The sequence below is a fragment of the Mustela nigripes genome, chromosome 18 (genome assembly GCF_022355385.1).
Source record: "Mustela nigripes isolate SB6536 chromosome 18, MUSNIG.SB6536, whole genome shotgun sequence".
In the NCBI taxonomy this organism is placed as follows: Eukaryota; Metazoa; Chordata; class Mammalia; order Carnivora; family Mustelidae; genus Mustela; species Mustela nigripes.
The window spans coordinates 13,399,302-13,427,154 of NC_081574.1; the positions used below are offsets into that span (position 1 = coordinate 13,399,302).

A 27,853-nucleotide genomic window follows, 5' to 3' on the forward strand; every position below is an offset into this window, starting at 1 on the left:
TTTAAAAAGCAGGAATATTTTGGGACACTCTGAAGCCAATCTCCACTGTTGGAGAGAAGTTTTGTGGGACTTTGGAGCAGGCAGAGAGGGAAGTCCTTTCTTGGGGGTATGGGTCCTAGAATAGATTGGGTTTAGGCCAGCTTGCCCCACTTATGAAGATGTCCCTCAGTGAGCCAGACCTCACTGGGTGTTCTTGACATTCACTGGCTTCTGGGGACACAGATGGATGGTTCAAAGTCCAGGCAGATTATGGCTGGCAGAGCGCCAGTGCTGTGTGACCCCTCCAGTGTGGTGACCCACATTCCATTACCTTAAGGACGTTTTCCTCAACCAGTGGTCTCCTGTCGGAAAGGCACACTTAGGACATTTAATAAACCAGAAGTACTACTCGCTGTTACGGGGGTACTGATAGCTGATAACTGTCAGACTCATTTAAGCATTGTCCTGACAGTCCGTACCTCTGGTATACCAGAAAGACATTCCGGAGCCCGGGGCAGCCCACATTCCTTCTGTCGCAGCCTGTCGCAGCGTCTTCCTTGCTCCGGGTAAACGCCCTTGGGAACTCGGACCAAGGCTGGGCGAAGCTGAGAGGAGGTGGGTGAGGGGGCAAGGGTTAGAGAGCTGGAAGGGGCTGGAAGGGCCTCTCCTGACTGGGAGAGTCGGAGCCACATTCATGTCCGACGTTGGAAGGGCCTCTTGATTAGGGTTTGGTATGTGGAGAATGGAAAGCCGAGTTGGTAAGCTTTCTTCTTTTCCTCCTAAATTCCACCCTGATAACAACAGAAAAGCCTATTTGACCTACATGGCATGAAAATATTTGAGCATTCAGGGTCAGGGGCCGGGCTGGAGTAGCTGTTGAAACCGGGTGAAATACAACTTTGGTGGAGATGTGGTGTCTCAACAAACCAAGGAAAAGTTACACTGTTCCCATTAGTGACTGGGGTTTAAGGTTTGAAGAACACAGCAAGCCTTTCGAAGGCAGTTTAAGGAATGGGTGTGGAGGGGGCGTGGGGGAAGGAAATCTCAGCAGAATGCTTTTAGATATTTCCTGTTATATAAATGCTACATACTTCTCATGCCTTCAGCCTCCTAGCAAATGGGAATGAAGCCCATTGAGGCTTAAATTTAATTACTCTTACAAAGAAAGAATGTAGAAACTGTATAGGTAATGAAGGAACTCTAAAAACTGGCACAAAGTATGAATTTTACTTTTTCATCCAAACCCTGTATATGTGGCATTTAAATATGATGTAGTGAAATATACTTGGACCCAAAATAAACATGTCAGAGTTTTTAGAAGTGCTTTTGTTTAATCTGTAAGACGTTCTGTTTTAGTAAAAGAGCCCATTGAGTGTGATGAGGTGCCTCATTTATTGTGTCCACCAAATCACTCGATGCACTACACAGCAACATTGTAATGTGCGCCTGCGCAGAACACGGTGGCGCGTCGATACTGTGGCACTCTGCACTTCTCTCCTCCGGAACCCTTTATTTCTCTCATCTGTGGTTTGTCGCTCTCCTTTCCTCCCACGCTGCCATAGCCAGGTCTATCTGCGTCGGGGAGCAGACAATGAAAGCTTTCCCCCTTTGGTTTCAGAAAATTAATAGAACTACATAAGACATGGGGGCAGTTGTCTGGGGTAGCCTGTGGCTCTCAGGGATGAGAGAAGCTAGCGACCTGTAATGCTTTGTGTTATATACATGCCGTCTGTCAAGTTCACTGCAGTGTGTCCGGGTGAACCAAGGTAGTCCTATGGTCAGAAGGCCGAGATTGAAGACCCCACTCCATCACCACTTAGCAGCTCTTTCCGGATAGTGCTCTCTGTTTCTCTGAACCGTACAGTAGTTTGCAAAATGAGGACTCATCACATCTGTCTCACGGGGCTTTTGTACATGAAGGAGTTGGGATATGTGGAAAGCGGGCCTGACTCACTGTATATCTCAGGTTTCTGCAGGGCCATGGAAATTCTTCCTTTCTGCATAAGTAAGTAAGGCTGTTGATGCACCTCAAGTCACTTACTCATCGATTTAAGATTAATTAAGTCTGTATTTGTTGAGTACTATGTATCTTATTCTGTGCACTCCAGAGTACAGATCTGGACCTCATGGTGTCCAGAATGTGTACTAGAAAGTTGTCAATAGCCTAAGAAAGGCATAGATGAAATACTTTGGGATTAAGGGCAGTCAGAAGCCTGTTGGATGGTAAGTAACCTCTCAGCTCTGAGATCTAAGGCTCTTGCCAAGAGAGAACGGTGCTCTTCGTGAAACATCTCACAGATTGGAAGCGGTTCTGTAGATCTTGTTATCGGGGCTTAGACACGTAGCTGTTACCGAGGCACCAAGTGGTGGGTGATAGGGTTTCTGTCCCAATATATATGGCGTCATGTGAATTTGGCAGATAAACAAAGGAAGTTGCGTTACTAGGACAAACCATCACAGTGTGTGAACATGGACCATCTCTGAGGGACATGACTCTTTGGCGTGGCTGAGAAGTGTGGTTCTTTTCTGCATGAACCATGATGATGATTTGAAAGGTATGTAACCAACTTGAAAGAACCTAATGCAATATACCAGAGTTAAACATACCTAGGAGCTCTTTCATTCATCAGATATTTACTGAACCTTTACTGTATATGCTAGGCATTGTAGGGAGTATAATGCTGAAGCATTTCATGACTCAGACTGGTAAGGGAGATAAAGCTTGTTACACGTGTAGCTCAGGTGTACAGCAGAAATGATCATTGAAAAGAGATACAAATTTAAAGCGCAGTGGAGTTTTAGGAGAGGGAGAGATTATTCCCAGTAGATGTACACTTGAGTTGGGCTTTGTATAGAGTGATCCCATGACTCTGTCTGCTTGGGTGAGCCCCAGCTTACTCCTAGTGTCATGGTGTCCCACTCAACTAACATCCCCTTTCACTGTCAAATCATCCCAGTTTGGGTGGTAAGTTATGTGGTCTCTCCAGCTTTGAGGATTAGGTAAAACTTGACTTTGTGGAGATAGAGAACAGTGTAGGTATGGACAGTACTGTGAACAAAAACATGGGTGATGGGAAGGCTTTGGGGTACTTAGGAAAGACATGTTCAGAAAGTTTGTAACTTTGGGAACAGGAAAGGGAATCATTGGAGACAAAAGTTGAGATGGATGTTTGAGGTCAGATTTGGGGGTATCCTGAATGCCAAACTGCATACATATCTTGGATTTTAGGCAATTGGCAATGGAAGTCAGTGAACTTTTTTGTTTTTTAAGATTTATAAAGATCTTTGTATTTCCTTCCAGGTATAGTAAAGGGCTTTCTGGGGGCACAGGAGCCCCTGCCAATTAAGGATCATTTAGATTTCTATAGAAGTCAGTAGGAAAATAAGATATGAATTACAATCTATAGTGAGGTAGTATTGCAAAAATCTAAAAAATCCTTAAGCTTTAGAGCATGCATTGACTTTGAGTCAAGCCCTGTGGTTTTATAGATGAAGAAAACTAACAATCAAAGAGATTGTTAACTGTTTAAGCTCTCCCAGCAAGCTCTTGGCAGACACTGACCCCAGGCGCCCTGATTTCTTGTGTAGTAGGTATCTCACTTCACCATAGAGTAGTATTTTCAGGACTTTGCGATGACTTCCGGCCCACCAGTGGCTCTGTGTCATGGCTTAGTTGTGATAAGGTAAAGACACCTGTTCTACTTTAAGAATGTTGACCCTTACTTTTAAAAAATGTCTAGTGCCTAGAAATCCATAGAAGAAAGCAGACATTAAGAAGGGAGACGTTCAAACCAGTTAATCACTCCTTGTCTGTCCCTGAGTGTCAAAGCGCATGTCAACGATGGTCGAAATCATTAAGGACAACAATTAAAAGCAAGGGCAGTAGATACCATTTTCGTGCACTGAAATAGGATTTTAAATTATGGCTTGTGTACGGGACACCTGGGTGGCTCAGTCGGTTAAGTATCCGCCTCTTGGTTTCTGCTCTTGTCATGATCTGAGTCCTGAGATGAAGCCTGAGACGGGCCCCTCGTAGAGTGGAGTCTGCTTGAGATTCGCTCTCCCCTTCTCCATTTTCCCCTCCCCGACTCACTCACTCTCTCTCTCTAAAATAAGTAAGTCTTAAAAAAATAAATTATGTCTTATGTGGACATGCAGGAATTTCTAAAAAAAAAGGTCTGTAATTATGAAATGTCATCTTTTGATAGTCTAGATCTTTGTACTTTTAAAAACATTTGGAAATATTAAAATTAGCAAAATTGATCAAGTAAGTACAAGCTTACAAGTTCTTGGCATGTGAGAACTTTATTTTGTTCTAATTATCCATAATTGTTTTTGATACTCATTGAAATTAAACGTGTTACAATAAAGCTGTTGAAGTCTGAGAAAGGACTGAAAGCAGGTTTTGTGTATTTTTTATACTTTATGGGAAGTTAACTTAATTTGTTTTAATCATTATATTTTTGGATGTCCATTGGAGAAATCCTGAGAAAATACAATTTCGGGGTGACCATGATGTACCCAAATTGTGGGGTGAATATTTTCATGCCTAAAAACCCACTTGTTTACATCACGTAGTATTTATGATATGGAAGCAATTTTGGAGATTCAAGACCTGGTGTAAAGAAAGGAAGAATTAGATGAAATGCTACAACTTCTTCTCATAAGCCATTTATCTCATGAAGTTGTATCATCAAATAAACACATCATGTAAAATTATGTTTTCATCCCAGGAACACCTTTGAAACCTGATTCTAACTTCATATAAATAATCAGGTAAATATTTTACCTAAGTGGAGAAATTGCTGTAAAATCAGTGGTTTCCCGTGGACCCCAGTTTGAGCTTCAAAAGAACAGCACACTTCAAAATGATGACTTTATTTTCTTTGGGATCTAGGTTTTCAGGTTCCTTAGAGAATAGTAGGTTCACTGGACAAAACCAGCATAAAGCCACAGCAGAAATAAGGGTGAGAGGTTTCTTCCAGAATTCCAGATAGTTCTTATAAACCTACAAAAGACAAAAACATTAGGTTAGCAGTTGCTATGTCCTTGGCCAGGGAATGATTTCCACTCTAGAAAATAGTACGTCTTCTTTGATCTATCATCCGTCTTGAAATGTCACATTCAGGGGGCAGACACGGAGTCCACAAGGGGAGAGAACTCACCAGGCCACCCCGAGGCTCAGAGAGGGGAGGAATAAAACATTCAGAAATCTTCTGTAACCGTGATCTTCGGCTCTCTGACAACAGCTGCAGGGCTTCTACTGGCAAACTTTGCAGCTCTGAGGTCCTGGAGTTGTTGTCGTTTGGAAGAATGTGTGGGTGCAGGGAGAAGGCAGAGGAGGAAAGCTTGCTTGCCAGGTTGGGGAACTGGTGGGGGTGCTGCAAAGGGGCGGGTACAGAACTCAGAGCCCGTCCTGCTGGGGGAGTGCTAGAGCGTCCAATGTTGAAATGCACTTTCTGGACATAGTTTTTCATTTATATTGATTTTCTTAGACTATTTTTTTTTTTTTTGAGAGTGCAGTGGAAATAATAGGACAGAGAGAGTCAGCATATTATGACATCTAAGAAGAGGAATTTCCTCGAATTAATTTGTTTTTCTGCTTTATAAAAGAAGGAGAGTAGGTAGCTGATGTGAGCTTAGCATGACAACCACCATTTCAGATGCATCTGGATGCAAACTTGCTTTATTCAGCCGTCTTCATTTCTTCTTTGTATCATTCACATGTTACTTAGCACAGATGGCCTTATGGTAGGTTATTTCTGAATGTGCCTTATCTTGCCAGTTAGACTGTAGCCTCTTGGAGAGCAGAGTCAAGGGTTCAGAAATGAAAATAAAGGCATTAATGTTAGGGTGTAACACTTTGTGGAATGCTTTTCAGGTATATAATTTGGGATCTCTTAACAGAATACTGAATGTAATAGAAGCTTCGAATTAAAAGCTAGAATAAGATTATGTGTATTTTCAATTTTATTCAAGACTCACTAAAATGTGGTTTATACTAAAAGACAACATTGGTGAGATTTTCAAATGTTTAGGTCACGTGCTTTAGAGTACCACAAAAATCTACTTCACATAAGCTCTGAGCAAATGTAATGTTAACAGTTTATATGAGATTTATTATGGGTAAATTTAAAATCAGTGGAGACAGTAGAGAAAGGTTTGAGACTTTTGGAATTAAAATAGGAAACCTAAGGGAGATTTTACAACTTTGTTTCAAAGTTCTGTCTATAAGTGATGGACAAAGAAAATAAGTTCCCGAGGCAAAGCCATGGTCTCTGACCCACTTCCTCTGAGCCACACCTGATTCTCTCTCCCCAGAGTCAACCTACCTATGTAATGGGTTTTGTTGGGTTTACCTCTGCGTTTTTATTTTTTTTAAGGTTTTTTTTTTTTTTTTAAAGATTTTATTTATTTGACAGACACAGCGAGAGAGGGAACACAAGCAGGGAGAGTGGGAGAGGGAGAAGCAGACTCCTTGCTGAGCAGGGAGCCTGATGCGGGGCTCGATCCCAGGACCCTGGGATCATGACCTGAGCTGAAGGCAGACACTTAATGACTGAGCCACCCAGGCACCCCTCCTCTGTGTTTTTAAATAACATATTTATATGTCTCAATTTTTTGGTTTTAGATTTTGAGAATCGACTTCTTGTTCTGGATGAGGATTTGGCTCTCACGGGTGCCCCCCACACCTCCCTTCCCCCTCATCCATCATCTTGGGGTATTTTGTCCCCTTGTGAAGAAATCAGTATTCAGTGTTTACATTTTATGACTATGTAAATACTGTTTCTGGATGACCAATCTAGTGTACTATAATTGAATTTCCTTTGTTTTTTCTGTGGTTAATAATTATCTCTTGTTTTTCATTGGTTTAATTTTCTATGTCCCTGTCGCCTATTTGCTGCCAGAACTTAAATCTCCTTAAACACAGCAGGTGTTCTCTTGGTTTCAGACCTCCTGCTCCTTCTGTCCTTGGTCTCCGCTTCCGACGGGTTATTCGCTATAACTGCTACACCTGTCATATGTTTATGGGATCTCCGTGTGCTGTCATCTTGTAGATGTGTCTTTGACCTGTGTTGAATACTTAATTTTTAGATCCCAGTCTTCCAGTTTTCTTGGTTTCTTCTGTCATTTTGGCAGAGTTGTGTTAGAAAGGGGACATAGGAGATGAATTTGTTAGAACTTTTCATTTCAGAATATGCCACATTTTTCTACTTTCATACCTGATTGATATTTCAGCTGGGGATATAATTCCAGGTTGGAAATAATTTGCACTCTCTGGCTCTTGCACTGCTTTTCCCTCTCCCTCTGCCGACCACTCCCCATTTATGCTCTTCCTCTGTCAAATGAATAAATAAAATCTTAAAAAAAAAAAAAAGGAAATAATCCGCACTCAAAAATCTGATGATACCGCTTCACTGACTTGTAGCTTTCAGTCTTGAGAAGTGTGATGACTTTCTGATTCTTTTTTTCCAGTTTTATTGAGAAGCAATTGACATTCATCATTGTTTAAGCTTAAGGTATACAGCATGACGGTTCGATTTATATATACTGTGGCATAAATGTAGGAGTTTCAACTAACATCCTTTATCTGATTTAGATACAATTAAAAGAAAAGAAAAAGAAAAAAAATTCCCCTTTGATGAGAATGCTTAGTATTTACTCCTTTAACAGCTTTCCCATATGTCATGCAGAAGTGCTAGTTATAATCACCATATTGTACATTCCATCCCTAGTACTTATTTATGTTATAACTGGGAGTTTTTACCTTTTGACCCCGTTCCTCCAGTTCTCCTTTCCCATGCCTTTGGCCTTTGGTAATCACGGGTCTGATCATTCTCTATGAATTTGTTTGTTTTGTAAGATTCCACATGTAAGTGAAATCATACAGTATTTGTTCTTCTCTCTCTGATTTATTTCACTTAGTATAATACAAGGTCATCCATTGCAAGTGGTTGGGTTTCCTCAATTTTTAAAGCTGAATAATATTCCATTTTATGTATATACCACAGCTTCTTTATTCATTCATCTATCGATGGTCACTTAGGTTGTTTGATGTCTTGGCTATTGTAAAGAATGCTGCTAGTGAACATGGATGTGCAAATATCTTTTGGAGTTAGTGTTTTCATTTCCTTTGTGTATATTCCTAGAAGTGGAATTTCTCCGTCATATGGTAGTTTTAATTGTAATTTTTTGAGGTTACTCCATAATGGCTGTACCAATTTGTACTCCCACCAACAGTGCACAAAGATTTCTTCACATCCTCACCAGCATTTGTTATTTCTTGTCTTTTTGATGATGGCTATAATATCTTATTGTGGTCTTAATTTGCATTTCCCCAGTGATACTGAGTGATGATGAGTTTTTTTCTGATGTACCTATTGACCTTTCATATATCTTCTTTGGGAAAAATGTCTATCCAGGGTCTCTGCTCGTTTTTTAATTGGGCTACTGTGGTTTATTTATTTTTGTTACAGAGTTGCATGAATTCTCTGTATATTTTGGATATTAACTCCTTATCAGGTATATGGTTTGCAGATATTTTTTGCATTTTGTAAGTTGTCTTTTTACTTTGTTGACTGTTTCTTTCGATGTGGAGAAGCTTCCTAGTTTGATGAAATCTTTGTTTATTTTTTATTTTGTTGCTTATTTTAGGCATCGTATCCAAAAATTCATCAACAAGGCCCATGTCAAGGAGCTTTAGTCCTATGTTTTCTTCTAGGGGTTTCATGATTTGGGGGCTTACATTTAAATGTTTAATACATTTCAAGTTAATTTTTGTGAGGGGTTTAAGACGGGTCCAGTTTTCATTCTGTACATGTGAATATCCAATGATCCAATATCAGCACCATTTATAGAAGAGACTGCCTTTTTTCCATTGGGTATTTTGGTTTCCTTGTCAAATATTAGCTGCCCTTATATGCTTGGATTTATTTCTGGACTCTCAATTCTGTTCCATTGGTTTATTTGTTTTTCTATCAGTATCATAGTGTTTTGATGCTAGAGCTTGAAATCAGGATGTATGGTGCCTCCTGCTTTTTCTTCTTCCTCAGGATTTCTTCGGCTCTTTGGACTCTCCTGTGGTTCCATCTAAATTTTAGGAGTATTTTTTCTACTTGTATGATAAAGCGCCATTGGAATCTTGACAGGGATTGCATTGAGTCTATAGATGGCTTTTGGCAATAGTGACATTTTAACAATTAATTTTTCCAATTCTATCAGCGTAAGATATCTTTCTGTTTATTTGTACCTTTGATTTCTTTCACCAGTGTCTTATAATTTTCACAGTAGAGCTCTTTCATCTCTTTGGTTAAATTTATTCCTGAGTATTTTATTGTCTTTGATGTTACTATAAGTGGGATCCATTTTTTAAATTTCTTTTTCGGAAGTTTTGTTGTTAGTGGAAAGCCTGTCTTACTCTTGATTTGTTTGGGGTGTGTGTGTGTGTGTGTGTGTGTGTGTTTGTATGTGCTTTGGTGACCTGGTTCTTCTTTGAAGCTTTTACACTCTTGTTGCCTCCATGTTGTAAAATTTTTCATTGTTCTGCTTTGATTTAGGTCCTTTTTTGACCATTGTTCTGAGTGGGCCATATACAATCTGGAAACCTATGTCATTTTGTTCAGAGACGTTTTCTTGCACTACATCTTGGAGAGTATCTTCCCCTTCACATGTATGTCATTTTCTCTGAAACTCCAGCTGCTCAGATACTAGACCTTCTGGACTGGTCCTCCAGTTTCCCTCTCTTTTCCTTTCTATCTGTCTTACTGTCTGGGACATTTTTTTCACTTGATCTTAACACTTCAATAGATGGGTTCATTTCTGTTCTCGTGTTGTGTATTTCCAAGAGTTTTAAAATTTTTTCTCCAAATATTTCCTTTTTGGTGTTTTGTTCTAACTCCTTGAAGGTGCTAATTGAAACTTCTCTAAACAACATTGAAATTTTCTATTTACTGCATTGCCTGTTTTATGATTTCTGTGTGTTTGTTTTAGATTCTGCTTTTATTTTACAGGTAGTGTTCTTATTTCTATGTTAGACATAACTAATGCCTTCTATCCTGGTTCTTAACTCCCTCTGGCATGTGAGAGGATTAATTTTCCTGCATTTATGTGACTTGTTTTGGCCAGTGGACTGAACAGAAGTGGTATGCGCGTCTTCCTTGCCCACAGGATTCATGTCATATTGGGATGGAGGTGCCACAGTCACCCAACATGTGTTCTGGAATGCTGAGCCAGGCTCTAGGGACCAGCTGCCTGGGGGATTCATCCAGACTCACTTTGAACTTGGCTTCAGTGGGAAATAGGAGATAGTTGTGTTTAGCCACTGAGATTGGCATTGTTTTTCGATGCAGCATCACCAGGCTTGTCCTGACTGATACAGCCCCCAGACATATTTAAGAACGAGTCATAAAATGCTCTTTGGAAGCTCTGTATTTGTGGGTAGAGCTTCGTTGTGTAGTGATCTAGCCCCGCCTCTCTGTTATGGTATTCCCAGACATGAATGTCAACAGAACTCTTTTCCTGTTCTTAATAGTTTTCTTGGGAAATTCCCCACCATCCCCTGCCTGGTAAATATAAGCCTGATTGCCAAGATTCTGCAAGCTGAGGAGGGAAAGGGAACGGTATGTAGACTGCCCCTTAATCCTCCTGTTGTCAACGATGTCTTCACTCTTTCAGCTGTAGCAGCTGCCCAGGAGGGAGTCCACAGTCCCTGTTTGTGAGCTGTTTGGAGAGGAACCGTCTGTTTCTGACCAGGGTGGGCAGAAGCAGGCTGCAGCTCTGATTACCACTTAACAGACTTCCAGCGAGTCCTCTCTGGCCAAGGCCTAATGTCTGAGTCCTTGACACCGGAATTCCAGAGCCAGGTTAGGGGTCTGCGGTATGAATCGATCAGCTTCTAAGCTTGCTCGCTTGCTGATTTAGGTTTCTATTTCTCACGTCTGCTAAGTCAGTTACTACTCTGCCATTTGCTTTCCACCACCTCAAATTCTGTTGCACTTGATCTGCCCTTTGTCTTTTTGTGTGTATGCCCTTTTTAATCCCCTGGCTGCTGTGTTCTAGAGGGTGTGTATGTCATCACGTGTATTGAGTCTATTGTGTTTGCTGGAATTTCCTTAATGAGGGATTCCCCTGATCTCTGAAGTTAGTATAGCTATCAGACATTCCTGACATTCAAACATACAAAAGTGAAAACAATGAACACATGTGTATTTTCTGCTTAGATCTGACAAATAACTTATTGCCATATTTGCTTTATCTTCCGTTCCTCTCTTTACATATATGTATATGTTATATTTGTATCTATATTTAGCTTTTTTGCTGAAACATTGGAAGTTAAGATATTATGCCCCTTCACTACTAAGTAGTTTAGTATATATCTTCCCAGAACGAGAATATTCTCTTACACAACCATAATACCAATGATCATAACTATGGAAATTTTTAAAAAAAAAGTTCTGTAATATCACCTTATATCTACTATATTTAAATTACCTTTGTTGTTCCAAGAATTCTTTTATAACCTTTTATTCCCCCTTAAAAAATGGGACCTAATTGAGATAAACATGAGACAATTGGTTGTTGCTTCTCTTTTGGGCCAAAAGCCAGTTCTTCAAGCATCTTGTATTTTGCATTTTTTTCTTTTACTTAATCTTGAACTGTAAGTACCAACACCTGTAGAACTGGATTAATAACTGAAATCGAGGCCCCGACAAGGAGATATTAGGTCCAGTATCAGGGAGTCACTGAAGTTTATTTCATAAACAATCTTAATGGCTTGTTTTTCTAAATCGGGGTTACTAATCTAAAAATTTACCAAGCAGTGTGCTTTGCACATTCAATTCACAACCGCTGTAGATAAAGAAGCAATATTTATCTTTGTGGTGATGAAGAGCTATATTTAGAGCTCTGCCCAGCCCACTTAACCTTGTACACTTTGCCAGCATTCAAACTCCTGACTTCTGTGCACTTTGGACTGAATTTGAGTCAAAGCTCAAAGGGCGTGCATTTTTGTTTATGACTGAGGGCTGATCTCTGAAGTTAGTATAGCTATCAGACATTCCTGACATTCCATATGTCTTAATTTTTAGTGCTTTGAGGACCTGGTGCTATGCCAGAGGTAAGTAGAGGGTAAGAGCCCAAGGAAATAAATAGCACCAGAGAAACTCTTCGAATAAGTTATAAAAATTCAATCCCGTGTTTAGCAAAGCAGATGCCAGGTATGGCATTGATTTGTAGCATGTTAGTGCCATTCCTTAGGCTGCTTAGGAACATTTCCTAGTTTTCAGTTATTTGATTCTTGAAATTCCAACCCTGGAGCTTTAAAAAAGTTTCTGTGATTCTTTTGGTTTGTGTGTTAGTTGCACTCGGGGCCAAGATGAGGGGCTTTGCAATGCAGAAGTCTTGCATCTGGAGAGCAGTTCAGTGTTTGGTTGACGGGGTCGTCAGCAGATGCAGTGATTGTTAGAAAGAACATTTATTGAACGCGTGTTGAATGCACATCAGCCATTGCTCTAGGCACCAAGGACTGGAGTGGTGGACAAGGCAAGTCGTGGGAAGGTAGGAAGAAAGACTATCAGTAAATAAGACAGATCAAACATGATAGCAGCTTTGAGGAAATCAACTGAGTCATATGACGGGTACTGATTATTTTAGTTAGACTTGTGTATTCATCAGCTCTGCCGAGTTAACAAGCAGCCTACAAATCTCAGTGGCTTTTATACAGTTGTCTGCTTCTTGTTCATGCTGTGTCAAGTCAACTAAAAAATAAGAAGTAAAATAGTCACCTAAACTATAAATCCAAGGAATGGGGATTACGCATGATTGATAATTTGGTCACTAAAAATGGACTTTAAGAAATTCAGATTTGTCTCAGTCCAATCATATCACCAAAGAGGGAAATTGGATCTTGATGTTAATAACTTAAAATTATACTCTTTACATTTAATAGAAAACAGTTTAATACAAAGAAGTCGAAGAAGTAAATTATAGGACCTTTGGCCAGAAGCTTTAAATGTTTTGTTATACTCCTTCAGTGTACAGTTCAGGAAAGGCTAAATAATAGAAAGATGTTTCCTCTTTGTAATGAAGACATTATACTTAAAACATGCAAATGAATGGTTCATCCTCTTAATGGACACATTATATATAAGATATGTGAATAGACACTGTATAGAAACTGACTAACCAATGTTACTTCCAAATTTCCAAAGTAACATATATGGGGGCAGGCATAGATCTTTTGCAGGTGTATATAATAGTCATCTTTGAAACATGAAGCACACTTTGCAACATGTGCTTTTTCTTCATCAAGAAAAAGAGTGGGTACACAGAAGGTGATGGACTCCTGGACCTCAAAGCTTTCTTTGCAGGCATCAGACATGGTTTCGTTTGTGGCAGTGTGATCAGATGTGCCCAGGGTCATCCCATTCTTGAAGACTGGTACTTTCGGGTCAGTCATAATGAGACGTCTTAATGCCAGGTTAGGATCTACTAATAGCATCGCCCTAGCATCAGAAATTTGTTCAGTGCAATCTATCAGGAATGCAGTGGCCACAGCCAGAACAACCTACTTTTCTTGGAGCATTTACCCAGGCAGGCTTGCCAGGGATCCAGGGAAACAACACAAGCTTCCCTTGATGAACAGTGTGATGTTAATTTGCTTTGTATCTAAATGTAATGCTATCTGTAGGCGTAGATCATGAAAAAGTAAAAACCAGAGGATAGAAGTGAAGCCCCAGATACTTCCCCGCAAGTCACCAAGGCTTACTTCTTAAGAATGTCCAGCCTGGAAACTTTGTGACCCTCGGCATGGTAGCTGGAACCCAGCCCGGGCAGCCAAGCACTCCATTCCGTGGCCCCCAGCTACAGGGCTGCAAACCTGGGAACTGCCCAGGTCAGGCACCCTGGCCTGGGGTCGCCTTCCCCTCGGGAGCCACCATCCTGTGTGCGTATGTGTAGGCGTGCTGCGGGCGGCACCGTCTGAGGCCAGCTTTGGGCACCTGTGCCTGAGCAGAATTCTTGTCAGTATCCGCCCGAGGGCTCACTCAGGAAGGCTCGGTACAGCGTTGCTTTTAGATACAGTTCAACTGCCTATTGGTACCAGAGGTACCAGAAAGGCTAAATAAACCGTGGTCTAAACCTTCTAAAAAAATGAGAGAGCAAAACGAAAGGTCCCAATTTGTGTCTTCGGATGAGTGAGGGAAACTGCAGAATGACACGTGCAGAGTATTATGTTAACGCTGCAGACCGTTTTCTAGCTATTTGCAGAGACAGGTCTGGAAGGATACACACTACGTTGGTAATTGTGGGGACCCCCGAAGAGAGGGGTGGTGGGGAGAGGGGACCATCAAAGGGAGGGGAGGTGGAGGAAGCAAGCTGTGTGGGTTGAGGTGGTATCTGGGGTTTGAGCCTGAAGGATTTGTGATGGATTGAGTAAGGGTTCTGGGGGTGAGGGAGAGGGACAGATCAAGCCTCTGGGTTGGGGATCATGGCATTTCCCAAGATGTGTAATCTGGAGGAGTGGTCTTAGGGGATGGGAGCGAGGGTTATGTTTTGTGTGAGTTCAACATTCAATGTGGTTATGAGCCCCCCCCCCCCCCCCCGCATAACCCCTGCACACACACATACACACACACACAGAATTATCGGGTAGATGTTGGCTGGGTGGACACTGGGTCTCGACGCAGAAGTGTGACTTAGCGATCACTCACTCGTTTTCTCTAACATCTGTTGAGCACCAAGGGCCATGCTACGTGCCTAGAGAAAAACCAGGAGGGACTCATTGAATAGAATAGACAAGTCAACTGAAAAAAATGTGAATAATATGAAAAATGACCAATTGGGGGCGGGAAAAAATACTTCCCAAACCAGAGCTTGTACAGAGCTCCATACGATGCTCTTAACTCGTAAAGCTTAGGGGGGCAGGATGGCTTGCCTGGCAAGACAGCACATTCCAAAGGCTCTTTTAAGGAAGCTGAATCTCAAAGGACAGCGTAAGGTGAAGCCGAGCTGGGAGAGAGTGCTGGACAAGGGTGGACAAGTGGTGGAGAGGGTGTCCAGGCACATGGAGCCGCAGTGATAAAAGCCTGTTTCTGCTCCCTGTGCATCGGGCTGACTGGTTTTTCCTTTGCTTTGCACGGACTCGGTTAGGTTTTTAGCAGTGGCTAGAGTAGACATCAGAAGTACAGATGTCCTGCCTCTGGGCAGTGAAGTCGTGTAGGATTGCCCCCCTTTGCCAGCGCACAAACATTAGGATTTTCTGGTGTTAATGAGGTTAATAAGCTAATACCTTGTTGGTCTGAGCTGGTTTTTCTTTCTTCTCTGATGTTCAGTATTTGTAGACCACTCTGCCAATAACTTGTGCCAACCATGTCATAAAACTTGGCCCTTCACACTGAGCTTGAAGTCGGATCATTGTTTCTCTCCCAAAAGCTAACGTTTGTTTGCAGATGGTCACAGCAGCCTTATTCACACCAGCGGAAACAATCCCAAGGTCTATAAAGCGGTGAATGGCTAAGCAAAATGTGATATATCCATACAATAGGACACTATTTTGCAATAAAAGGAACAAATTCTTGACACACACAACAATATGGATGTACTGCAAAATAACATTATGCTGAATAAAAAGCCAGACATCAGAAACCACACGTTGTAGGACTGACTCTATTGTTCTAACATTCCAGAAAAGACACATCTGTAGAGATAGAACTTAAATGAGTGGTTGCCTGGGGCAGGCAGTTGGGATGAGGGGGTGACTGCGTCTAGGCACAGGGGATCTTTTCGGGTTGGTAGGAATGTGCTAAACTGAGATTGCATGGTGGTTTTAACTCTACACATTTACTTAAAATTTCTGATATGCACACTTAAACCATGGGGAATTTTATGGTATAGAAGTTAGACTTCAGTAATGCTGTTCAACGGCAACAACGAAGCTTGGGGTTATAAAATTCCAGCCTGAGCCGTGACTGCTTCCCGTGGTCAGGATGGCGGGAGAGCAACCATTGTGACGGCATTTGGTGTCGTGGGGAAGAGGCCGTGCCCGTGTTGACTCTGCCAAGTGCGTTTCCTGGCCAGAGGATTCCTTCCCTTTTGACAGTATGGGGTCCCTGGGACATCAGCTCGAGAACTGGGTGCTCCGGCCCCTGGAGAGGCTCACGTAGTGTCCTTAGGAGAATTACTTGGTGTTCAACGGAACTACCTCACTGGTGTGATGTCAGTCGTTTTCTGATGGTACAAAAAGCAGATACACTCAAAGTTCATTGGTTTTCAAAGCAAACATTTCGCTCTCCCTGGGGAACACTTTCATGCTGCGCTTACATCCAGAGGACAGATGGCCCATCCCTGGTTATTTGTGGAAGAACTGCTGGGGGACCAGAACCATGCTTTCCCCCATCCTGTGTATCCCAGTGGGGGACAGAGGCCATCAGTAGAGATTTGGTGGTCTGGTGAACGCATGAATGAAATGTTCCTTTGTTGGTAGTTTTGTCACGACTTCCTGTGGGCAGGAGTGAAAAGAAGAGAGTGAAGTGGGGTTTTCCCCTTCTTCCAGTTGAACTTTGTTGTCAGAGCCCTTCTTTCTGTTTTCTGCTTTTGTCCCATTAAATGTGGGTACATCCCAACGCCTTGCCTGGCGCACTCATCTCATCTATTATCTGATGTCCCTGTGGAAATTTCAGTCTGTATTTCACCTGCATGTCCCTCTAGCACTTCACAGGCCACCTCTTTTTTAAAGGTTACTTAATTCCTGATAATTTTGCTTATTCATGCTGCAGTGACCATGCTCAAACCACAGAACCAGAAACTTCCTCCGTTACTGCTCTCCTGTTGAGTGAGTGCGTTGCTTCAAGAACACCCCCAGCCTTTCAGGATCCAGCTTTGACTTTCAAGGACTCCTGTCTGGAACCCCACATTTATAGGAGCCTTTTCTCTTCCCTGGCAGCCTCAGATGCTATTATTTCCCTCACGGCATCCTGTCTGCTGCCAACGCATTGCTTTCCTTTCTCCCTGGCCGTTGCTTACTACTGGATGGTAAAATGGAAAACCGAGCTGTTTCAGCCCCTCTCCAAACCAGCGGCTCCCCCCCTGGGGCAGGCAGCAGGGAGATGGGAGGAGGGAGGGCGGAGCCCTACCCTGAGGCTCTCATGTAGTGGTTTGAGGGGAGGAAGTTGGTAACTTGCATTTCTAGTAAGTTACTAGTCGACCCTGACGCTGCTGGTTTAGTCTGTTCTGTTCACTGCTATTAGGTTCACCTTCCTCAATTTAAACTTGTCGCGACGATGGTTCTCCTTGCCGGGGTCTTCCATTGGCCTAGGACCGGATTTCCCAAGGAGGGTGTCCTAGAATGGGGACATCCCATTAAGTACATTTTAGTCCCGTTAACTTTTCTGTTGTAAGGAGAGAGTCAGTCTGGTGCTCGTAGGTCTTTAACACCTTTCTAATACTTAGTTGCCTTTTTAACAGAGCCAGCTGTAAGCTTTACTTCTGTGTGAGGAATTCTCTGAAATGTATCGCAGGATCTTGTTTTCATTGTATTTATTTTTCAGTGGCAAGAGTTAAAGGACTGTCCTCTGAAACGCTGGGGGTGGGAACAGAACCCAGAAGTCATAAAGAATTCTTGTGTATCTTCTGTGGGTTTCATACTTTAGCTTCACTCACCACATGTAATTCTTTTGACTTACCTGGAATCAGTACAGTTGGAAGGAAGATACAGGAGCTAGCTTTTTTCCCCTGTCAATCCAGTTTTGCAAGACTTTTCTTCTTCTCTTATTATTTTTTAGAGAGGTGGGAGGGGCAGAGAAAAGAGGGTGACAGAGAACCCCAAGCAGATTCCCTGCTGAGCACGCAGTCTGTCTTGGGGCTCAGTCTCACAATCCTGAGATCATGACCTGAGCCAGAATCAAGAGTTGGACATGTAACCGACTGAGCCACCCAGATGCCCCCTCCCACTACGTTTAAATAATCAATTCTTTTTCTTACCCTAAACAAAGTTCATGGACTAGTAATATCTTTGGAAAAAAAAAAATATTTGCATCCTGACTAAGGATTAATGCCAACATGTATTACAAGTTGCTACAAATCAGTATGGAGGGCAGACAGCCCACTTTTAAAAAGGACAAAAGGAAGCAAGTAAACATATGGAAAAGTTACACACCTTTTGTAGTAATTGTTAGATTTCCCCTCTCCCCAGGACCTTATCAGGTGTTGGTGGAACCTGGGTAATGGGCGCTCACTACCACTGTGGAGGAGAGTATTTAAAAATTTTAAATTTAAATTTAAACTAAAAAAATTTAAATGCTGGAGCACCTGGGTGGCTCAGTAGGTTGGGCCTCTGCCTTCAGCTTGGGTCACGATCTCAGGGTCCTGGGATCGAGCCCCTCATCAGGCTCTCTGCTCAGCTGGGAGCCTGCTTCCCCCTCACTCTCTGCCTGCCTCTCTGCCTACTCTCTCTCTCTGTCAAATAAATAAATAAAATCTTAAAAATTTTAAATGCTAGTATGTCTCTTAAGATCTCTTTAATATATATTGATGTTTTTAAGTTTTAAAAATATGTATATCCTTTGACTCACTGCCAGGAATTCATTCTAAAAAATAATTACACTGCTGAAAATATTTGCAAGCATGTACACGGAAGCATTTCTCTTGAAGGAAGACGAAACTAATGTCTGTTGATTAATGATTTGTCAAATAATGGGCTATAATCCATTCCATGTATGTAGATATTAAAATTTTAAAGTAAATGTGTAGTTATGCTCATTGAAATATTTCTAACTTGTTTTGCAAACTAAATAAAGTCATAGAAAATGCACATAGCATGAGCCTAATCATACATTTTGTAATAACATGTGAATTTATAGATAGACTGAAAAGATACCAAAGTGTGGGAATATATATCTTTCTCTAGGGAAATGAAGGCAGGACTTTACAAATAGTTTATTCTATTTTATATATTTTTTGTAATGAGAATGTATTACTTGTGTTTTTTAAGGCAAGGCTCAAAAATATACTGTATATTTTATTTAATTTAATATTCTGATCTTATAAAAATGTGCATAATATTATATGTGCTTCAGTATACGGGTATATGTTTATTTAAGAAAAACGTAGCCTGGAGTGACCACACTGTGAACTAGGGTTTTTCCCTATGTGATAAGGGTTATAGGGATTAAAAAATATCTTCCCAGCTCCTTAGATTTTGATAAAAGTAGTACAGGATCATTTTAATCATTGAGTCAGCCTCTTTAAGAAAGAGCTTGACTACAGTAAGGTTGTAGCTGGCCAGGGATTGTGCTGTAGGTTAGTTCTTTGTTGTTCTGGCTGGAGCACTGTCTCTTGAGTGAATCCCCCCAGCATCTTCCAGTCCTGATCCTTGAACGGCTCTCACCTGTGATGGCGGCTGGCGGCCGTAATGCGTGTGCTCTCCAAGCTGTAGTTAGAGGAGGACGAGGCGGTCTGGGTGGGTTGGTTTGTTTGGATAATGATCTGTTAAGCCCTCTTCCTCCCACCAGCATTCCTCTCTTCTTTACTGGCATATCTACTTAAATTCTCAAACTCTTTTCCAAAACCAAATAATCCAATGGGCAAACATATCTTGGCACTTAGGAGAGAAAAGAGGTTCAGGTTAAAGTGTTTGCTGACCACTCTGTTTTCTTCTGTAGGGGAAAATACTTGTAAAAAATGGGTGAATTATTGTAACACCTGCAATAAATTCTTTCACCTCTCTGTAACTAAGAATCTGTTTTCCGTTTAGCTATTCATTTGTGATACATAATGTAATTATAATAAACCAAAGTAAGTTATAGGACCAGACATTTTGGTGTAATATCAAGAGATTTTTCTCCTTTCTTGTCCTACAGTCTTTATTATCAATATTCATTCCTATATTTATCAATGATCACTTAAATATTAACCTTCATCTTATTCTTTTAATAAATGCATTTACTATTACATTTATGTAAATTGAAAACTTTAAAAATAGTAACAGTCCTTCCATAATTGTTTTCACTCCTGTCTTTCGTTCTAATTTGCATCCATTCAGTTGACACCTACTCTGACCTGTCGAGGTAGGTACCTTGCTAGGGTTGGAGAGAGCAGAATGGGCCCTGCCTTGGAGAAGCTCAGAGGCTGTGGGGAAGATGGTGGCTAGTAAGAGGCCTTAGGTGGCCGCGCCCAGTCTTTGGAGGAGTGGTCCTGTGGGACAGAAATCAGGGAATACTGGGTAAGAATAGCATTCCTAGGTTAAATGGAATCAACTTTTTAATGGTTCTCTAATACTGTCAAATTGTTTCTTAAAAGAATTGTATCAAGTTACAGAATTATGAGCAACAAAGGAAAGTAACGGATTCTCCACATCCGCACCGGAACGGAGTTTCATTAGGAAAACAAAGCAAAACAAGACAAAACAAAAACTCGATACCCTCACAGGCTTAAAATTAAGCCTCATGATTGTTTTATTTGGCATTTCTTTTTTTTTAATGAAGTTGCACATTTTCACATATTTTTATTATTTAACTTCCTCTTGTGAAGAGATCTTACTCACTTGGAGTCTTGGCATTGTGAGGACTCGTTACTATTTTTTCAAAATTGTTTATTGAGGTGAAATTCACATACCACGGAATGAGCCACTTTAAAGTGGCATTTCCTGCCCTCACACTGTTGTGCAAGCACCGTCTCTGTCTGGTTCTGAACCATTTCTCTCCTTCCAAAATCCTCCTCCAGCAGCTTCCCCGCATCCGCCCCCCTCCCTAGCTTCTGACAGCCACCCCTCTAACTCTCCATCTTCTTGGGTTTATTTATACTGGATATTTCATATGGGAGGTATGTGTGATCTGCGGGATCTGGCTTTACTTAGCCTAATGTTTGGAAGGCCCTCGCATTGTAGCGCGGTAGCCACACTATTCCTTTCCGTGGCGGGGTGATCCTGCATTGCGTGTAGATGTCACACGCGCTCTGTCCATTCATTCGTAGGTGGACATTTGAGGTGTCACTTTTTGGCTCCCGTAGACAGTGCTGCTGTGACCAGGAACGGGCTTGCAGTGACTTGGGTACATGTTTCCAGTTCTTTGGGGCATAGACCCAGGAGCAGGAGTATGGGGTCATACCGTAATTCTGTGTTTAACTTTTGAGGATCTGCCAAACTATTTCCTACAGAGGCTGCGCCATTTCACCTTCCCACGGACAATGTACAGGCCTCCCCCTTTATCCACATCTGTGTCAACACTTGTTACTTTTCATACTGGGGGTGCTGGTGGTCTAATTATAGCCATCCTGGTGGGTATGAACTGGGACCTCATTATGCTCTTTATTTGCATTTTCCCGTTGACTAATGATGTTGAGTATTTATTACTATTCTGTATGTGGGTGAGAATAGGAAAGAAAAAGAAAACTTTGCTTTTCAAGAACTTATTTTAAAAATTTGTGTTTTTTGAGGGAAAAAAAAGTTTACTTAAAATTATATGAAACGACTTCAGTAAGAATTATTAAGCCATTAATTTTGTCCAAACATTACATAAACATAGTTTTCATCATATAGGTATTTCTGCAGCCAAGCCTCCTGCCTCCAGTTTCATTTTTAAATTGAGTTTGTTTTCATTTCTCCATCACCTGGGTGGATTAGGGCTGTGATTAGTGGTTTAACTAGGGGTTCTCAGAGTATGGTCCAGGGGCCACAGTGCCGGCATCACTTGGGATCTTGTTAGAAATACAGGTTCCCCACCTTGCTCTGCTGGGGCAGAACCTGGAGATGGGCTCAGCAATGTTTTTGTTTTTGTTTTTTAGGATTTTATTTACTTTTGAGGCAGAGATAGTGAGAGAGAACACATGAGCATGGGGCATAGGTAGAACCAGGTTCCCCGCCGAGCAGAGATCCCAATGCAGGGCTCCGTCCCAGGACCCTGGGATCATGACCAGAGCTGAAGGCAGCCCCTTAAGCAACTGAGCCACCCAGGTGCCCCCCGGGGATCTGTTTGAATAAGCCTTTTAGATGAGTTGTATGTACGCGTAGGTTTGGGAGCCACACACCCAGCATTTCTAAGTTGATACGTTTAAAGAGCTCCTGTGGGAAATTCAGTTCACAATTTTGGCCTTACAGATACCAACATTTTTTTTTTTTTTTTTTTTTACTTAAAATAGGCAAACAATATAAACAATTAAGTCGAATCATTTTATAATCCTGTTTCAGAATTGCGTGTATATAATATTACTTAGGAATTGCAATTTGGTCTACAAACCCTATCAAAAAGATAAGTGTTTTTTTAAAAAGCAATTTTTGCTCGTTGGTCAAATCGTCAAAGCACACAGGAGTCGTGTGTCCCTGATATGTCTCTTTCCCTCTCTCTGTGATTGTACTTGACATCCTACTCCTTAGGAGCCTCTGTTGCGAAGGTGGGCAGCGTGAAGGCCTGTGTCGTGGGGTGCGTGGCCTTTGCCAGCCACAGGAGCCCCTCGGGCCATATAGACGGCCCCAGCATACCCCTCTGCCTAGCAATGCTGCCTCAGCATCCTGACCCCTCCCTTCTCCCTCCAGAACTTTTGAAAGGGGCCCCTTTCTTGCTGCGTCTTCCAGAAACTAGTGGTGAGTCAAATCCCTATCAGGAGCCAAACGCACACTTTAGAGAACAGTGCCAGCCTCACACGGGATCATCAGCCCAGTGGCTGGAAACTACAGATGGTGACTAGAAAGAGGTACGCGTTACCCAGTCCCGTGCTTACCGGACTAGAGTTGAAGTTTCTGTCCTGCATGGGCTGTTCAAATGGCAGTAATACTTGTATGTACTTCGCACAGGTTTATGAGGACGTAAGGCACACATTTACACATGGTAAACAGGGAACGTTTTGTATTTTTAGTGTAATTACTGCATGTAAAAGTTGACTTCTAGAAGAGTGTAGGCATTGACATTTTTGCAAACAATACGGTTGCGTCCCCAAATCAACAGCATTAGCAGTGTGGTCTTTCAAAGGTGAGTCAGGCGCAAATATTGCCTTCTCAGGTGTATATTCGTGAAGTAGCTCTAGGATGGGTTAGGTGGCATAAGGGAGATTTTGACGGGGTCTCCCTGGAGCCCTCCAGATTTAAGATCTCTGGGTTAGAATGAAGAAATGGTTTGGGAATGAACATTAAAGAGAAGGCAGAAGATTTGAGGAAAGTTTTTAATTTTTTTTTTTTTAGTGTGGAGGGATTGAGTAGATTTATAGGCTGAGGGGAAAAAATGAACGATACAAGAGGATGTTCATACTTGACACTAACTGATGGGATGTGATTGCAAAGCAGGGAGAATCTGGTGGAATTACAGACAGGAGGTTGGCAGGCTTTGGAGTAGAGAAAGGGTGTGAGCAACGGTGAGGGCAGCCAGCCATTTGGGTTCAAGGAGAACAGGTTTGGGAAACAAGACCATTGTGTTCAAATATTTGAAAACCCATCATGCAGAAGAAAGATTGCGCTCGTTCTCTTTGGCACCTAGGGAGGAAAAGAGCACCAATGGGTAAAAGTTCGAGGAAGACCAGATCTCTGGCCACCATGAAAAAGAGCTGTCTGAGAGCCCAGGAAGGTGCAAAGATGACATGAACTTGGCCTGGAGAAATGGTCGGGCTCCGCAGCTACGACACACTGGGTGAGCCATTTAAATCAGGGCACCCAGGCTCCTCCTTGACCCGGTGTACTGGGCTCAGGACTGTCCCAGTCTGGCCATCCTCCTGTCTAATATGGTTCGTTTTGAAGAATTTAAGCTAATTTCCCCAAAGATACGAAGTTAACCTCGATCCCTCCTCTGAAGTAGTCTGTACTTCTCCTAAGAGCGGTTTTCTTCTTGCTGCCACCACTCACCCTTTTTTGGGATTTCCCCCTTTCTGTCCCTTTGCTGACTCTGTAGCGATAGAAACAGATAGACGTGCTGAGGGACCTAATTAACATCATTACAAATTAATATTCTGTCAGGCCTCTAGAAGGATTCCTGGTGTTTTACCCTCCTTTTAAACTTTAGATTGTGAAACGCCTCCTTCCTTCCTGTTGCAGAGCAAGTTCAGCGGTGTCCGTGTGGGCAGATCCTGTAGTAATCCCGGACAGCTCGCAGTGTAGACTCTGCTCTGACTTGGCCCGACAATGACAGCGGCAGGTGCCACAAAGCAAATGAGATGCAACGTGGGGGGGTTGGGGGGTAGAAAAAGAATAAATGAAACAAGATGGGATCGGGAAAGAGACAAACCATAGGAGACTCTTAATCTCACAAAACAAACTGAGGGTTGGGGGGGGTGGGGGTCAGGAGAGGGGGGGGGGGTTATGGACATTGGGGAGCGTATGTACTATGGTCAGTGCTGTGAAATGTGTAAACCTGGCGATTCACAGACCTGTACCCCTGGGGCTAATAATACATTATATGTTAATAAAAAAACCAATAAAATAAATAACTGGGAAGACCTTTCACTTTCATGCTAAAGTATACATTTGGGGGACTTGAACTGTGGCAAGAGTTTTATTAACCCGAGAATAGCTTTTTCTTTGAAGAGCCTTTTCTTTCAGTGCAATTAGTACAAACTCAGTGCTTGGGGGTTTGTGCGCGCACAGACGGCATCCACTGTCACATAACTGTGAAGAGTAAATCTGTCTGTGTGTGGCAGGTGTCTTGTGTCATAGGACAGGTATCCGCGATTGACAGTAAGCCCTAAATGACATCGTGTGGAAGGACGATGCAGTGCCCTCAGAGAGAGGAAACACTGTGCCAAGTTCCAATTTTGTGTGTGAGCATTGGCAAAGCGCTGTAGTAAATTCGCATTTTCTTCACATTAGTCACGGTGCAAAAGAAGGCGGTTTTTAAAGCAAAGAGTAATCTCCGGAATTTAGCATAAAGACTCTCGTTAGTTTCAGGCTTTTTGCATGATGTTGCTCCTTTGAGGGGAACCAACAGAAAGCAAACTCCGTCCATATTCACTTCCTCAACATCAAAGGAAGATGGACTGTTTCAGAGATTCCTTGTGGAAAACAAGAGGAAGAAATTAGAAACTAATCAACAATTTCTGCTTACTGTATTTATTCTAAGTCATACTGTTGCTAATTTTGGAATGCATCTGTTAACTTCTTTTTGTTTTATGTTAGTTCTTAGTATGTCATCGTAATATGTTCCCGTTATCAGGATAGCAGCAGAATTAAGTGGTTCATTCTGCTTGGTATCCGAGACTTATTCTATTTATATCTTGTAATTTGGACCAGAATTAAATTCTAACATTTAGAAATTTATACATATGTGTTTCATGGTTTTACTTTTTGGTGGAGTGTGGAGAAAAGATAGGTACTTATCCAGGCACAGAAAACAAAGCGTCTAAATGATTTTTGAAGTAACACTGCAAAGAAATTTTTGCATGAAAATTTCCAGGAATGGAAACGTTTGAATTTTTTAACTGAGTTCATAATTACATGTATACTTATACATGTAATTCTAGTCTTAGAACAGTGACAGTTAATAAAATGCTTATCATCTGTTGAGCAATTAATAGGAAAACTGGATTATTTCCAAGTGTAGTCAAATTACCATAATTTGCAATCATAACCCATGTTCTGAAGCTTTTGTGACTTCTCATTCTTAGAGTAATAAATGTATTCCTGTCATACTCAGGCTGAAGCATGCTGATTTGGTCCCAGGATAACACTTGTGTAATACCACTCTTTTATCATTTAAACTTACAAATCTTACTCATTTCTTCAGGATACGTGTGCATTTTAGACAGCACTGATAAAGGAGTGAGGGAAAGAGAACAGAATACAATGCAAGGTAACCTGGCGCGGGTGCTTTGTCTAATTAATAATCAGCTTTATCAGCGGGGTCAGAGGTCAGTCTTCTAGACAGTGTGTAAAGACAAGGCCACTTCCTATGGTAAGGGGAGTTTTTGATACAGAATTTAATTCCTTTGTCAGTTTTCCTGGGCAGTTTATGATTTAAGATGGGATTTAAGCACAACCGAGAGCATGAGTTTTTTAGGACTTGGATTGGGTTCAAATTGACTCCAGGTTTGTAAAAGTAAATCTGACAAGTTGCCGGGTTAGTGGGTGCATTTTGCCTAACATGTCTGAGGCTCATTTCACTCACCTGACCTATACTGAAGCCCGACCATTCACAGAGCGTGATCCTGTTTTATTCTCACGTAAACTTCACAGTCGGCACCCCCGCCCCACCAAAATAGATCGGGAAACGGGTGTTTAAAGGTGAATAACAACCTGCTCTAGGCTGGACAGAGGAGAATGGTAGGCAGGGGACAAGGGATGGAACCCAGGTCTCTGCGGGCAGATTGCAGGCTCTTACCTTCTGAGCCGCTGGTTCCCACATTCTCTGTAATGACCCGGAGAGCTTGATTCATCATGCATTGCTGGGGCCTTGAGTTTCAGATTCTGTAGGCCCCTGCGAGGGCCCAGGAATTGCTATTTCTAACCAGTGCCTGGATGTTGATGCTGCAGGTCATGAGGACCGCACGTTGAGCTCTACTGCCTGACCCTCCTCCTCTGGAGAACGAATAAGAGCACGGGTTGTGCTCATATTGATAATCTCTGACATCTGTTGACTAGTTACCACGTCCTTGACACTGTTCTAAGTTAATTCCTCTTTCATCTCACATTAATCTTAGGAGACAGTTAAATTGCAAGGAAAGGGTAAGGGGGTGTGATCACCACTGCCAAGTGGCATAGACAGAGGTTCCCAGTGAGGCCGTGTCCTAGTGCCTTGGCGTCAGAGCTACTTCTCCGCGAGCTGATGGAAATCAGCCAAACTGGGTTTCCAAGGCCAGTGTCCCTGGAGCTATCGGCAGAAGCAGATGTCAGGCTCTGGGAGCGTTGAAAGAAAAGGAGACGCTCCTTTCTTTTCACCCACCGTGTTTTATGTCCTTGGGGGGGCTGTTGAAGGCGAGGCCTGGGAGGAAATGGTTTCCCTCCTTTTCCTGTCATCGTCCCAGAATTCTGAAGGGCAGGTGACATAGTTGGTCATTCTGAGGAAGGAGGAGATTCTGGAAACGAGCTGTATTTCAGTTGAACCCTGACACTGTTGATACTCATTAGCATGGATAAACGGGATTCCAGATGGTTCTGTACGTAGGAACCCTGTCGGCAGTGGGGCCCGTGTGCTGAATGGGAAGGTGTGTCCACTGATGCTGGCCACCCAGCAGCAGGGCGTTCGCTAACCTGTACTGTTAGCCGGCTCGTGGCTGCTCTGAGAGCCACGGAGAATCTCAGAATCAAAAATGAAGAAAGGGAGAGAGAAAAAACATCAACTCAACATTGAGTTTGAAACCCGTACTCTGCTTAGGAAATTGTAGTCTCCCCCAATCATTTTAAGGCTTAAAGAGAAAGCCTGAGGCAGCTTCAGAAGGTCACAGCACCTTGATACATCAGTAGTCTGTGTGTCTGGTTCCATGAAAAATTGTGTCAAGTAAACTGGTATGTGTAAGAAACGTACAAAAATAAAACATACTTGTCCCACCGGTCATAGTGGACCTCACGGTCAAGTGAGTGTTCAGTTCATTTGTACAAGAGCGTCTAAATCTGGAATAAGCGTAGCCCGATACAGATCTCATCTTAGAGTTGCTGACATGAGGATTCCCATGAGGGCAGGATTTGAATCCAGGGACGAATTCTTCTTGGCCGTGGGAGAGCCATTTAGCTGGAGAGCTAGCGCGGGGTGCCAGGCCTTCTTACTGTCGGCTTGGACTTGTCTCTGATTGAAAATGACCGTAGAACTTTGCAAAGGGTATTAGGACTTACTGTTATTTTTTTGAATATTCATCTTTGTATTCGATCCTTGTTTTTTTCCATTAAGGTTTTACACACAGCAGCACAGACTCTAGACACAAGAACAAAAGGGAAATACCACCTAGACTCGTCTTCTTTGTGGTTACGGTGCTG

General features: G+C 42.2%; 1 protein-coding gene across 1 annotated transcript in view; it reads left to right on the top strand.

The window, feature by feature from the left end:
• The window catches only part of WWC2 (WW and C2 domain containing 2), a 203,847-nt gene that overhangs the window by 67,592 nt on the left and 108,402 nt on the right, over positions 1 to 27,853 (top strand). The gene's annotated exons all lie outside the window — the stretch shown is intronic.